Genomic DNA, 15,993 nt, shown 5'->3' on the forward strand with positions numbered 1-15,993 from the left:
TATGGGAACTGGTTAAGCGTCCTAATCCTCGGAAGCACAATATAATAGGCACCAAATGGATATATCACAACAAGCAAGATGAGCATGGTCAAGTTGTCAGAAACAAAGCTCGTCTCGTTGCTCAAGGATACACTCAAGTTGAAGGGATTTACTTTGATGAAACATTTGCTCCTGTGGCTAGACTTGAAGCCATACGCATACTGCTGGCCTATGCAAATCATCACAACATACTTCTATATCAAATGGATGTGAAGAGCGCTTTTCTCAATGGCAAGATTGAAGAAGAAGTGTATGTTGCACAACCGCCTGGCTTTGAAGATCCAAAACATCCTGGCATGGTATACAAGCTCAACAAGGCACTATATGGCCTCAAACAAGCCCCTCGGGCTTGGTATGACACACTCAAAGGCTTCCTGAAGAGCAAAGGCTTCAAATCTGGTTCCCTCAACCCCACTCTCTTCACGAAGACATATGATGGTGAACTTTTAGTGTGCCAAATATATGTGGATGACATTATCTTCGGCTGCACCAATCAGAAATACAGTGAAGAGTTTGGATATATGATGCAAGAGCAATATCAGATGTCCATGATGGGTGACCTGAAGTTCTTCCTTGGTCTTCAAATACGTCAGCAACGCAACGACATCTTTATATCTCAAGAGAAGTATCTCAAAGATTGCCTGAAGAAGTTTGGTATGCAAGACTTCAAAGGCTTCACGACGCCAATGCCAGCCAAACATCATCTGGGTCCCGACGACAATGGTAAAGAGTTCGATCAAAAGGTATACCGCTCCATGATTGGTTCTTTACTTTATCTATGTGCATCTAGGCCAGATATTATGCTTAGTGTTTGCATGTGTGCTCGATTCCAAGCGGCACCAAAGGAATCGCATCACTTAGCTGTGAAGCGAATTCTTTGATATTTGGCTTACACCCGAACTCTAGGATTATGGTATCCAAAGGGCTCAGAGTTTGATCTGGTTGTATTCTCGGATGCTGATTATGCTGGTAACAAGGTGGATCGCAAGTCTACATCAGGCACATGTTATTTTCTGGGACGATCACTTGTATGTTGGTCTTCAAAGAAGCAGAACTGTGTATCTCTCTCCACTCCTGAATCTGAATACATTGCTGCTGGATCTTGCTGCGCTCAGCTTCTGTGGATGAAGCAAACACTCAAAGACTATGGCATTCGTCTGAAGCAAGTGCCACTCTACTGCGACAACGAAAGCGCCATCAAGATTGCCAACAACCCAGTTCAGCACTCGAAGACAAAGCACATTGAAATTCGTCATCACTTTCTCAGAGATCATGTTGTGAAGGAAGATATTGATATCATACACGTCAACACTGAAGAGCAATTAGAAAATATCTTCACCAAGCCCTTGGATGAGAAGAGATTTTGCAAGTTACGGTGTGAGCTAAATATCTTTGAATCCTCAAATGTACTGTGATCAGGCATACATCCTAACACTTATGCATATTGATGACTTAGATGTGCAACACACGAAGTAAAGTATATCTTCAATCAATGAAGACATACATTCTAAGTGTGAATACATTAATGTGGAATTTGACTTCGGAGCGCCACGATAATTGTGCGCCGTGTCTGGGTCTAATACTTCCTAAACGGTGGGTAACACCACCACAAAATTCGTCTGTTTGAAGTGTTTTACCCATGGTGTTACATTTGCTGTGTCTTCACATTTGGTTTGACTTCAAATCTCAACATATCTTCATGATTATCTTCATTATGTTGATCATATATATATACTAGTGTTCTGTCCTCTATAGCATTCACTTATAGCTATGTCTTCTTGATTGAATCTTTTGAACTAAGTGAATGTGATCGGACCCTAACCTCTCTATGCTTTCTATCTCAAACTCTATCTCTCCAAATTATATGCATTCTATTGAAACTGTCGAATGTCTTCTCTGCGTCCTTGTCAGCAGAAGATACAGAGAAAAACATTAAGTCTAGTTTCAATGCTAATTCCTTCACCTGAAACCCGGAGAAGTGGGAACGACCACCCGACAATCCAGGCGTGCGTGGGAACGTGGAACAACCTCCGATATGTTGCATGATGGCCATGTGTTCTTCAGATGTGAATCGCCAGGTGCACCTGTGTAATAACGCGGTGCCGTCCCTGTCCCTGTAAATACACGCCTTACCACAGTCATTATCCTTTCTTCCACTCTCGCACGAACCCTAGAGCCACCGCTAGCCCTCGACGACGCTGGCGACGAAGCGCTTAGCTGCTGCGACCTCTCCGACGCCGTCATCACGCCGTCCGCGGACATCGTCTTCTCCGCCGTCGCCGTAGGTGTCCTCTGTCGCCAAGTTAGGGCACGAACGATCGAACTGCTCGGCCTCCTCTTCCACTCCGTCTAGCAGTTCCTTGTGTGGTAAATAAAACTTCCTTTTTACGGCCCCTTTGATCCTTTAGATTCTTCACTTTCTACCACAAGCAGTTTCTGTTCACACAAGTTGGATCCACTTCATACTGCATCTCATATTATGCCTAGTATGTTCACTTATGCTTCACAAAGTAGTTAGATTCCTCACTTGTACTGATATGTGGATTCGTACAAATCTGGAACCAACTCCTTATCTATGAGTGAATGTCTTCGCCCGATGAGGTCAATGTCTTCTAAACTGATTTATCTTCAAAATCTTCTAAGAATGCATATGACCTCTTCCCCTTCCCTCGCACCTTAATGCTGTCACAGGTACATGTCCATGGGAGAATCCCTTGGTTCTCATAGTCTGCATTCATTTGTAGAATTCTTACAACATCATATAAATTCTCCCGAAGCCAGTTCCTGTTTGTCCAGCAAGCGAAAGCCCTTGAAGCCTTTGAACATATTGAAGCCATTCAGTTTAAAGTTCATGACTGCAGAGAAATCAGCAAGGAAGGGTGGCAGAAAGCGTCGAGGTGAAACGTCAAGAGATCTGCCCGATGACCTCTCAGAACTGTACAAGACAGATCCAGAAGAGGATTACAATCAGCGCAAGACACGAATCCAATGGATTCGACGATATTGGGCAGAATAGTGGTTCAAGTACAGGTTTGTGACAAAGGAATACGCTAAGAAGAATGCCATCAAGCGACCATGGGGAGACATCCTATATAGAAATCTTCAACCCAGGTCCAGAGATGAAGCCATTGAACAAGGCTTCTATCCCTGCATGGTCCGTGGACCACAGCCTGCGGATGCTGACCCATCATCACTGCTATGGTGTCGTGACGACCATCTATTCAAGCGCAACTTCCAGTTTGCCCAGAATTCGGCGAAGCAGAATAAGAAGTCATTGGGACTAGACTTCAACCCTGGTCCCTCTGCTCCCCGTGCCGATGGCACCCGCGAAGCTGAACCCAATCTTGTTGGGCCCTTCTATAACCTGGATGGCCTCATCACTCACATCTCAGTTCAAGGTGCCAAAGTGGATCATTCTGATGATGATGCTGACACTAATGAAGCCCCAGCTCCTACTCCAAAGCCGCAGAAGCCAAAGCTGCCTAAAGCTTCAAAGCCTGCCTCAGCACCAAAAATCTCACGGGCGAAGCCACTGGCTACTGCACCTCCTGAAGACAGTGTGCAGTCTGAAGATCTGTCACGCATCTCCAAGCCTCCGAGAGTCAAGATGCCTCTGCCACATACCAGCCAAGAACTGACTGCTGCTGCTATTCTGCGCAACGATGCCATTGATCTGTCTAGTGATGAAGATCTTGCAGATGACGCTCTTGAGCAACTGATCAAGAGCAAAGAAGAAGCAGAAATCTTCAACAATTTGCCTCTCTTCGACATGGCAATCGTCCACGACTTCGTCGATGAGTGGTTTGACACGCCCAACCTCAGCTTTGAAGATCTGCAACTTCCCATTGGCCTCAGTGTTGCCTTCCATGGCGCCATTACTTCAGAGTTAGCTATAGCCCAGCGCATCGTTGAACTGAAGCAGAAGATTGACTTTGAGAAAGCTCAATTCAAGAAGCATATGGCCAAGCTCAGCGTGCAAGAGGTCAAGAGCTTCAAGATCATGCTACACGAGCTCAAAAAAGCCTTTCTCAAGAAGTGTGAAGAAGCTCAAGGTTCTCGTGAGCGCATGAAGAGCCTGGCTGACAAGTGTGTGCAAGCCTACAATGAGGCTGAGAAGCGCAAGGCCCTTGGGCATCCTGGCATCGACCCCAGGATGGCTGCAAAGCAGCAGAAGAAGAAGCCCGCTATGGCCGATCCCGACGCACCAAGGCAGGAAGCACATCCCATTGTCTTCCCAACCAGCATGACTGGCTCGAAGCCAAAAGCCAGGTCTACCGCTTCAGAACTGAAGAAGATGAGGACTGCTGAGGCTGAAGCCAGAAAAAGGAAACATCCTGAAGCCTCTACTGCTTCTCCCTCCAAGAAGAAGCGGAAAGCCAAGAAGGAACGGGCTGCTCCCACAGAGCCCTTAATTGTTGAACCTATCTCCATGGTTCGCCCTGCCGCTGAACATCAAGAGCGCCAACTGACTGTCCATGAGCCTGCTTTCACAGAGGCTCATGAAGCTGAAGACATTCCAGCAGCTGATCCCACCGCTGCTGAAGACATTGGTCACCATGACAATGTTGACGATGATGTAGTTCTTCCTCTGATCGAGCACCAACAGGTATCATCACCTGTGCTTATGCACAGCGAACTCATCAGCAGTGGTCATCCTCTGACGCCAATTGCTCAGGATGCATCATGGGCTGATCACCCACAACAACGAGTCACACCACCCCGGCAAGAAGAAGAAGATGACTTTGAGACCCAGCCAACTCCATCTCCAAAAGCGTCACCAGCGTTACGCAGGCTTCGCAAAGGACCAAGGTCTCAAGTCGCCGAGTCTGAGGCTAAAGCTGCTGAAGACATTCCGGCTGCATCAGCCGATGACACCCAAGAATAAGAACGTGTCCCTACTCCCCCAACTACTGAAGAAGCTGTTCTCGAGGAGAACATGTCTGTGCCCGACCCTCCAGCTCATCAAATGGAGGTAGAAAATCTTGAGGCTGCCACCACCAACACCAATGAAGCCACTGACGTTGTCATGGCTGAAGCAAATGTGAAGCCTACACCAACCCAAGAACCAAAAGTCAGCAAAGCCAATGATGCTACTCCTTCTGTTCCTGCACCTCCTGCTAGTCCTCAGTTTGACTATCATATTGAGCATAGGCCTCAGGTACAGAAGCCAATGCCAAGGTTGCCCAGGTTTCCAGGTCCTGCAACAGTACCTAGATCCTTCAATGTCAACGGCTTCAAAGCAGACAACACCTTCTTCAATAGCTCCAAGAACCCCTACTGAAGGGAACGAATATCTTCTGATCGGTTCTGGAGCTATCCGCAGCGAAGCTATTACTCCTGCATTCTGTACAATCAAGGTCGCATCTTCCCACATATGCGTCTTGACACCGAAGCAATAGCTGGTCTGCCCTGTTTGGAAGAAGCTCTGGATTGCTTCAAAGAGGTTGGATTGTTGCCTTTCATCACCGACCAAGAGCACTGGAACGAAGAGTTGCTGCTCCAATTTTATGCCACACTTCACATACGTGGTTACAACAGAGATCCGAAGACTTGGGTCCTTGAGTGGATGACAGGAAATGTTCATGACGAAGCCAAAGCCTTTGATATTATTGAGCTCACTGGTCTGCCCACTCCTAGAGATCTCTATGAACCTGGATGTCAACTTCACAGTGAGGCTATGGAGAGCATCTTTCAGAAAATAACTGCACCGAGCAATTTACTTCATGATTAAGCAAGCAAGTCGACATGGCATCAAATCGAACACAAACATAAAAGATCTATCAATCTGCATCATCAGTAGAGCTACACTACAGCAGGGCATTTCAGCATTATTTAACCCTTTAAATATTTTGTCAGAGTACATGCCATGAGTCTACACTCTATAGTAAACACAGCTATAGCACAAATCTGGGGTACCAACCGTTCAAAAGGACAACAAAACCTCATCTAAACAGTAGGGTTCCAGAAATCACAATACAAAATTGTGCATCTCACAGCTGACTCACACATATTTAATCTCAATAAAACTGGACTAACTACCCAATAATCAACCTCTTTAGCTCCAGCATTTTCAACCTGACCAATTTAGCTCCAATAACTAACAAGAGGTACAATCTTGGCTCAATTTAGCTCCATATTTTCTCCAGTGGGACAGGCACAATTTGCAGAGTGTGCTCAAACAAGAGGTAGTTATTCATCTCATCAGCTACAGTCTTGGCCACCTGATATACCAAGAACTAACGGTTGGTACTGCAACTCTCTCGGACGAGTACTAACTAGAAAGAGCACCGTGGGGATGGGGAGGGTTGGATGGAAATCTCACCAGGATGAGGTCAAAGATGAACCAGGAGGTGCCGAAGAGGAACACGGACAGGGACAGCAGGAACGGCATGAACTCTAGCCCTCTTCGACCAACCTCTGCACAAGCACAACCACACGCATGGCTCATGACTCAGTAGTCAGCGCGTACACCAAACTGTTGACTGTGGATTTTAGACATGTGTGCGTGCGTACCGTGAAGACGGTGATCCATGAAGCTGATCGAGACATCGACACAGGGCACGGCGATGGCGCCAAGCCGCGATGCCGCCGCCAAGGACGACGAGGGAGAGGACCAGGACCCCCGCTCGCAGTTGGTGGTGGCGACCATGTCCACGACGGCCTCCGTCTCAGGCCGCGGGATGAGCACGCCATCCCGGACAGTGACCACCAGGTCCTTCCAGTGCTTGTTCCTGAGCGGTGCGCTGGACGGGGAAGGGGCGGAGGCGTCGACGAGGACCCAGCGGAGATGGCGGTGGAGGTGCGGCGCCGAGGGTGGGACGAGCGCGGCGGCCCTGCGGCGGAGGGCACCGACTGAGGCCTCCGGGACAGGCGGAGGAAGAGCGGCGGACGTCCTCCGGGAGGCGACGAGGAGCGGGTGGTGGCGCGCGGGCGCGGGCGGCGGGGTCGGATCTGAATCGGGAGGGATGGGATCGGCAGGGTGGCGGCGGCGATGTGGGAGACGAGGGGAGGTATGGGGGAGAGGGAGCGCTAGGGTTCGTGGGGTGAGAGGGTGAGGGAGTTTTCTCTTTTCTTTTTTTGAGACAAAGATGGGGAGGGGGTGAGGGAGAAAGGGCTGCCGTCGGATCCGAGAGCATCCGACGGCGTTTGAGCACGATCTGCGTGACATGTCCATGGACCAATCAGAACCAGTAGACGTTATGACCTTCTAAATTGGTCGTAATCGACTAAAAATAAGGTGTTGAGCCATATTTTTTCAAAAAAAGGTGTTGAATCATATAAACAATTATATGATATGAGAAATTCAAAAAGAAACATTTTTATTGTGTCACCAAATGTTACATAGTTTTTATGAAAACTAACAAACTTGGAATTGGAATAAGACAAATATCTTTTAAAAATTGTTATGAGAAATGAGTTTTTAGGGGGGCAATCATTTTCTATTTTCGGAGTGCAAAAAATGTTTACAGCACCACTCCATTTTCCAAAACTATAAGACAACATTTTATGTACAGTTGACCTAATCTTTAGATGTAAAATGCTTTCGATCCACCTCTCATCAAAAAGACAAATTGTGTTTCAAAAAAGCATGTACCTCGACATTCTTTTGTTTTTCTTCTACTTTTTCACATGAAAAATTCAAATAAATGATCTTATATTGAGCACAATGGTGCATCTTGGAATGGCAAACAATGTTACATAAGAATGTTTTCATTTTCTTTGCACGGAAAATTCATTTTTCATTTTTCGAGTGCCCGAAAAGAGGGTTTTTTGTGAAGGACCTGCCAAATATTTGTTGCAAAATTGGACCAAATCATTTTCTAAAATACTAGGCCATATTTAATGCACAATTGACCAAATGGTTGGGTGTAAAAAGTTTTGATCCAGCTCTCATGAAAAAGACAAATGTTCGCCGATTCAGCTGGAAGCGGGTCAAATTTGAACTGTAATTGCCTTGTAGTTTGCTCTTTATTTTTTTCAAAAATAATTTCTAGGTATATAAGTATCTATTTAATCAGAGAAACATCAAAAGGTTTCCAAGATTTAACCACTAGCTAGGAACGGTCATTCCCGCTGGTTTGACCGCATTTTGAAACGGGCATAAAATATTCAAAAAAAATCAAAAAATTCTGAAACCTTCGCATTGTGTCATTATATGTGGCCAAGTTCCCAGGAAAAATAATAAACTTGCAATACGGCAATTATTTTAAAAAAGTGTTCTCTGAAACAATATTGTGCAAATGATCAATGGCTTTCAAGGCAAATGATCAATCTTATGGCCACATTCTTGGCATAGTTTGTTTAAATGATCTCATATTGTGCAAAAGGGTGCATTTTGGAATGGCAAACAATATTGCCTAAGGAAGTTCTCATTTTCTTTGGACGAAAAAACCATTTTTCCATTTTTCGAGTGCCCGAAATGAGGTATTTTTGTGAAGGAACTACCAAATAAATTTTGTACAAAATGGACAAAATCGATTTTATAAAATACTAGGACATGTTTAATGCACAATTGACACAATGGTTGGGTGTAAAAAGCCTTGATTCACCTCTAGTGAAAAAGACAAATTTCCGCTGATTCAGGTGGAAGCGGGTCAAATTTGAACTGTAGCTGCCTCGTAGTTTGCTCTTTATTTTTTTCGAAAATCATTTCTAGGTACATAAGTATCTATTTAATCATAGAAACGCCAAAAAAATTCCAAGATTCAACCACTAGCTAGGAACGGTCAAGCCCGCCGTTTTGACCGCATTTTGAAACGGGCGTAAAAAATTCAATTTTTTTTTGGAAAACCTTCGCATTGCGTCATTATATGTGACCAAGTTACCAGGAAAAATAATAAACTTGTAATACGACAATTATTTTAAAAAAGTGTTCTCAGAAACAAGCTATCTAGTGTGAAGATTCATGGCTTTCAAGCCAAATGATCAATCTTATGGCCACATTCATGGCATAGTTTGTTCAAATGATATCATATTGTGCACAATGTTGCATCTTGGAATTCTAAACAATGTTGCCTAAGGGAGTTTTCATTTTCTTTGCACGGAAAATACATTTTCCATTTTCCGAGTGCCCGAAATGAGTTTTTTTGTGAAGGACCTACCATATATTTGTTGCAAAATTGGACCAAATCGATTTTCTAAAATACTAGGACATATTTAATGCACAATTGACAAAATGGTTGGGTGTAAAAAGTTTTGATCCTCCTCTCGTGAAAAAGACAAATTTCCGTCGATTTAGTAGGAAGCGGGTCAAATTTGAACTGCAGCTGCCTCATAGTTTGCTATTTATTTTTTCCAAAAATCATTTATAGTTACATAAGTACCTATTTAATCAGAGAAACACCAAAAAAATCCCAAGATTCAACCACTAGCTAGGAACGGTCATTCTCGCCGTTTTGACCGCATTTTGAAATGGGCATAAAAAATTCAAAAAAAAATCAAAAAATGGGAAACCTTCGCATTGTGTCATTATTTGTGGCCAAGTTCCCAGGAAAAATAACAAACTTGTAATATGGCAATTATTTTAAAAAAGTGTTCTCAGAAACGAGCTATCACGTGTGGAGATCAATGGCTTTCAAGCCAAATGATCAATCTTATGGCCACATTCATGGCAAAGTTTGTTCAAATGATCTCATATTGTGCACAAGGGTGCATATTGGAATGGCAAACAATGTTGCCTAAGGAAGTTTTCATTTTCGTTGGACGAAAAAACCATTTTCCATTTTTTGAGTGCTCGAAAGGAGGTTTTTTCATGAAGGAACTACCAAATAATTGTTGCAAAATTGGACCAAATCATTTTTATAAAATACTAGGCCATATTTAATGCACAATTGACAAAATGGTTGGGTGTAATTTTTTTTGATCCACCTCTTGTGAAAAAGACAAATTTTCGCCGATTCAGTTGGAAGCGGGTCAAATTTGAACTGCAGCTGCCTCATAGTTTGCTATTTATTTTTTACAAAAATCATTTCTAGTTACATAAGGACCTATTTAATCATAAATACATGGTTTGGTGGCGATACGTCAAGGTTTGGGCGGTGGCCGAGGGCCTCAACTCTAGAGCGCGTAAACTCGCATGCCCGTCGCGTGGTCACCGCGTGACCGTAATGTTGCCATGTGTTCTGGGCGGCCTAGGCATGTCTAGTGGGTTGGGCACTCCCCAGGTTGGTGCTAGGAAGAAAATTACAACATAAGATTCTCACGAGGAGACCGATCGATGCTCAAACATGAATTAGCAGCCAAGTGTTTGATTAGCGGTACGGGAAATGCACATGGCCAATGGGCGTGAGTTTTGGCTGAGGATGATCATCTACTAAGGAGAATGTCTTCACAAATTTTTAGCTCAAAAGGAGGATCCTAGGTGGTACTTGCTTTGCAAAGTACCACGCTGGACTAAAATATGAATGTTGAAGCTGGGCTCAAAATAATGAATGGAGTGAGCTAAAATTTTGTGGAGGATGTTTATTTGGGCATAGGAAAGCATTGTAGAAAATTTATACCATTTGGACATGCCAAAGTAGTACTTCCTTCACAATGCTCTTCTATGGACAAAAACTTGGGAAAACTAGTGAGAGAGATTGGATGAATGAAATGAGCTCAAAATTGGTGTAGGTAAGTTACTTAGGTATGGTCATGCGCTGGTAAATTTTCAGATCATTTGGGTAAGCCTAGCTAGTACTTACTTCACAAAGCTTCTCTCGAGATAGAAACTTTGGAAATTTCCCGAGAAAGATTTACTAGGAAAATTGAGCTGAATATTATCATGTGGCAATGATTTGGCTATGGAAGAGTGCCCGAAAAGTTTGAGGGTAATAGGAGGGGTCTATATAACACTTGCTTTGCAACGTGCCAATTTGGCCATAAAATATAAATTGAACCTGGGCTCACATAGATGATTTGACTGAGCTGCAATTTGGAGGAGGGTGATAATTTGGGCATATGAAGGAACTGTATAAATTTCATGTCATTTAGAGATATAAAAAAGGTACTTCACAATGCTTCTAGGTGGACAAAAACTTTGGAAATTTGCGGAGGAAGATTTGCCTGGAAAATGGAGCTGAATTTTGTCATGCGGTAATGATTTGGATAGGAAAGAGTGCCCAAAAATTCCGAGGGCAATCAATAATATATAAATAGCACTTCCTTCATAAAGTGTTGTTGTGAACAAAATAGGAAAATGAATATTGTTGAATTAGTTTTGAACTAGGTAAGGAAGGATTTTTACATATTTGATGAAGATATGCCCCAAAGAATTTATGAGATTTTTTTGGGAATTTTGGCAATGATAGAAATATAGGTTGCTTCACAACCTAGGGCAAAAACTGCCACATGGACATGACACATAGGCAAAACAGATGAGATGGCGCCTAGTCATCACAACCCACCACAATCTACAAGGCTATGACCATCTATATTGGTCATTAACAACTAGAAATAAGGCAGCGGACTAGCACTGTTTGCTTTGTGACCATTTCGTATAAGGAAATTACGACCTTTCTGACCAAAATGGTCGCAATGGTTTAGGGTTTGGAGCCCCCTGAATAGCATTTGACCAATTGGTCTAAAATGGTCATAAATTTATGACCAATTCTTCGAAGGTCATAAGTTGACATATTTCTTGTAGTGTCACTGGTCTGCCCACTCCTGGAGATCTCTATGAACCTGGCTGTCAGCTTCACAGTGAAGCTATGGAGAGCATCTTTCAGAAGCCTGAACCGAACATGAGTCAGATGCTCAGTATGATGAAGCCTTTGCCACAAGACACTGCATATCCTAAGGAGTTCTTTGTTGAAGACCTGGAGTATCTTCCAAGGACCATCTATCACATTATAAGGCGAACTCTCTGGCCCATCAAAGGACATTCTCCACATGCAAAGTTGGAAGGTGCAATGAAGACTTTGGTCTTCTATATTCTTCATGGCAAATGCTTCAATGCACAAGACTTCTTCATCCGCCAACTTGCTGCATCAGGATCTGATCTTTTTGGCTTGAAGTTCTACGCTCCACGGATAATGCGGCTGATTAAACTCCACTCAGCTATCTCATATCAACCATCTGCTCGCAATCATCGGATCTTTCTGCCTTATGTGGATATGTCCGTTGAAGCCATTTATCCAGAGCCTGCCAAGGAACCTCTAAGTCTTCAGAATGCGGAGCATCAAAGTTTCACTCAGAACATTGAAGGAGTTGAAACAGTCACTCGTGTTTATCCTCTGGCTGGTACTACACATGCACCTCATCGTGCTCTTACTAAAGCCACTGAAATCACTATTGCCCAACGACCCAAGAAGCGATCTCGTGTTCTCAATGACCGAGAGCTTCTGGTTGCTCTTCATCAGAAACAGGATAGGCATCATGACTGGCTGAAGCGCCAAATGCAAAGCATCTTGGTGGATGTCAACCGCATTCGCAATCTTGCCACCAAGAATGCCTTTGTTGCCCATGAAACCTGTCGGTGTACATGGAAAGGGCTGACGCTTATGTGTTCTCAGGATGATCTTCAAGAGGATGGCTTCTCTGAATGTTTCAAGTTTGACTCCACACCTCCCCGAAGGGCTGTGCTGCGACGAACTCCATCTCTTGAAGACTCTGAGTTCTCTTCCTCCACGGCAACTGTGAACCAGAGTGATCGAGGACGAAGATGATGCCACTTCACCGCCCCCTACTTCTGCACGTCTCGACACTGCCCCAAGTTCTTCTGCACCACCGAACACCACCGACGACCCTGCTGCTTCACCTACTCTTCATGGAAACCAGTAGATGCTCTATGTCTTCAAACCTTTTTGGTCCTCACTGACAAAAGGGGGAGAAGCATATGAGTTTGATAGTCTTCAAGCGGGTCCATATGGGCGGTTACTTTATGTTTTGCCTAGTGTTTACAACTCTCGTTTTGATACATTTGGTTCTTTCAGTTGTAACACTTAAACTCGATTGTCGTCTGCTACTTATTTGCTATTTTGTGATGCGATGATAAATCCCGCATGTGCGACGATAAATTCCGCACTTAGATCATTTTGCAGACGTCCATTTTTCATTATGCATGTCATTATCTTCACATACCTTTCATGCATGATGAATTGTCATCATAAGTTGAAGAGGATCTCCACAAGTACAACCTGCCATGTGCATTTGCATTCCAAAAGCAAATTACTTATATGCACATCTTCAGGGGGAGCCCTTGCAACTTATTAAGGCAATTCCTTATCCTTTACAATTTCACATATTATATTCCCCGTTGAAAACTTCAACTAGTTTGTCATCAATCACCAAAAAGGGGGAGATTGTAAGTGCATCTAGTGCCACCCCTAGTTGGTTTTGGAGTATTGACGACATACCTAGTTGAGGGACTAATGTGTTTGTGAGAATTACAGGATAACACAGGTAGAAGTCCCTCATTGATTCGGTTTTCCTACCAGAGATGACCCCTAAAAATGTATGAAGAAATTGAAGTCAAAGGTGGTAAGTGAAGACATTCACCTTGAAGACTATGACAAGAGAAGACATTGCATGAAGACTATGGAGTGCGAAGACTTAGATCTTTCGTAGTTCTTTTTCTTCTTTGTTGAGTCATAGGAACCACCGTACTGTTAAGTGGGGTCCAAGAAAACCAGTCAGAATGACTGAAGTGATGCTTAACCAAAATCCTATGTCTTCGAGTGAAGACTATGAGAGGGAATCTTGTTCAGAGTTGGACAAGTCAGCTTTGCTTGTAGCCCAAGTAAAGTTGCCGTGTGTGTTTGAAATCTGACCATTGGAACACGTGTCAGTTCCTTAGTGACCTAGGGTCATTTTGGGCAAATCAGGTCGAGTTGCCTAGTGGCTATAAATAGCCCACCCCCTACAACCATAAACGGTTAGCTGCTCAGAGTTAAAGTACGGCTTTTGTGGTTTCAGAGCAACCCACCTCGAAGCCTTTGAGAGAGAATTCCTTGAGAGGATAAAGCCCTAACCACCCAGAGCCAAAGAGTGTTAGGCATCACTTAAGTCTTCTTGTCTATGTGATCTGAAGACTTATTACACTTGAGGACTGTGAACCCTCCAGCCGGTTAGGCGTCGCGTTCTGAGCATCCAAGAGTCATTGTGCATCGCCGGTGAACGAAGTCTGTGAAGGTTTGGAAGTTTACCTTGAAGACTTACCAGAGTGATTGGGCAAGGTCTGTGTGACCTTAGCTCAAGGGGAATACGGAGAGGACTAAGTGTTCTGAGCTGTGTGCTCAGGACTAAGTGTCCGGGACTGAGTGTCCTCAGGTTTAAATACCTATCTTCCCTAACCAGACGTACAACAGTCACAACAGTTGGAACTGGTCTACCAAACCTTTGTCTTCGTCACCCACACTGGTTCTATCCTTCTCATCTCTTTATTTACAGTTGGCTCTTGTAAAGTTAGTGCCTATTTGCTTTATCTATTTGTCTTCACTGTGTACCTGATCCTTACTGCCTAGCTACTATTAGTCAGTGTGGTTTCACTTCATTGAATGCTTGACTATTGTCTGTCTAGTGTAGTCTATCTTCTACTGCATGGAAATAGGTTCATTTCTATCATTTGTCTTCGAAACTTCCATGTTTTGAAGACTTTCATAAAAATCGCCTATTCACCCCCCTCTAGTCGATATAACACACTTTCAGTCACCGTACATCCATTGCCGGTTCATCTGCGTGCATTATATATAATTAAGTGTCCAAATTAATAGAAGTTCATGATCACATTAAAACCAAAGTGCATACATAGTTCTCATCTAACAACATATAGCTCTCCAGAGCATCTAATTAATTAAACCGTACATTGAAACTATGTAAAACATTTCAATGCGAAAACAAATGCGATCATAATCGCAAGCAAGGTAACAATTGATCCAACGACATAATGATGCCAAGCCTCGGTATGAATGGCATATTTTCTAATCTTTCTAATCTTCAAGCGCATTGCATCCATCTTGATCTTGTGATCATCGACGACATCCGCAACATGCAACTCCAATATCATCTTCTCGTCCTCAATTTTTTTATTTTTTTCCTTCAACAAATTGTTTTCTTCTTCAACTAAATTTAACCTCTCGACAATAGGGTCGGTTGGCATTTCCGATTCACATACATCCTACATAAATAAAATCTATGTCACATTGGTCGGCATAATTTTCATAAACAATAAATGAACCAATAGTTATAAAGATAATATATATACCACATCCGAATCATAGACAGGACAAGGGCCGACGGGGGCGGATACCAAAACCATCGCACTATATAAGATACAATAATAAAAGTAAGAAAATAATACAAGTATCTATGTAAACATACAAGTAAGAATATTTTTCCTTTCAGAAAGAAGATAAGAACAAGAGGCTCACCACGATGGTGCCGGCGATGAGCTCGGCGCTGGTGATCGATGGCGGTGAAGACGGGGACGGGCATGATGGACCGCTAAACCTAGACAAATATTGTGGAAAATGGAGCTTGGAGGTCGAGCTTGGAGAGGTGAAAGCTTAAGTAGTGTGGCTCGGGCATTCCATCGAACACCTTGTGTGCATAGGAGGTGAGCTAGAGCAATTCCAAGCCCTCTCCCCCTCGGCCAGAAAAAAATAGATCAGTGTGCTCTGCTCTTACGCGAGGGGGTATATATAGGCACCTCATTGGTCCCGGATGGTGGCATGAACTGGGACTAAAGGGGAGCCTTTGGTCCCGGTTCAAGCCACCAACCGGGACCAATGGTGGTGGGCCAGGAGCGAGGCCCATTGGTCCCGGTTCGTCCCACCAACCGGGACCAAAAGGTCCAGATGAACCGAGACGAATGGCCCACGTGGCCCGGCCGGCCCCCTGGGCTCACGAACCGGGACCAATGCCCCCATTGGTCCCGGTTCTGGACTGAACCAGGACTAATGGGCTGACCCGACCTGGACCAAAGCCCTGTTTTCTACTAGCTCGTCGTCGTCCACACAACGGCCCTGGTGCTCTCGG

At 43.9% G+C, this 15,993-nt stretch overlaps 1 pseudogene; it reads right to left on the bottom strand.

Annotated features, from left to right (window-relative positions):
* Window positions 1-6,164: 6,164 nt before the first annotated feature.
* On the bottom strand, window positions 6,165-10,114 carry LOC119333682 (annotated as a pseudogene).
* Between the last annotated feature and the right edge of the window lie 5,879 nt (window positions 10,115-15,993).

This window comes from Triticum dicoccoides, chromosome 7A (assembly GCF_002162155.2).
Source record: "Triticum dicoccoides isolate Atlit2015 ecotype Zavitan chromosome 7A, WEW_v2.0, whole genome shotgun sequence".
Classification (NCBI taxonomy): domain Eukaryota; kingdom Viridiplantae; phylum Streptophyta; class Magnoliopsida; order Poales; family Poaceae; genus Triticum; species Triticum dicoccoides.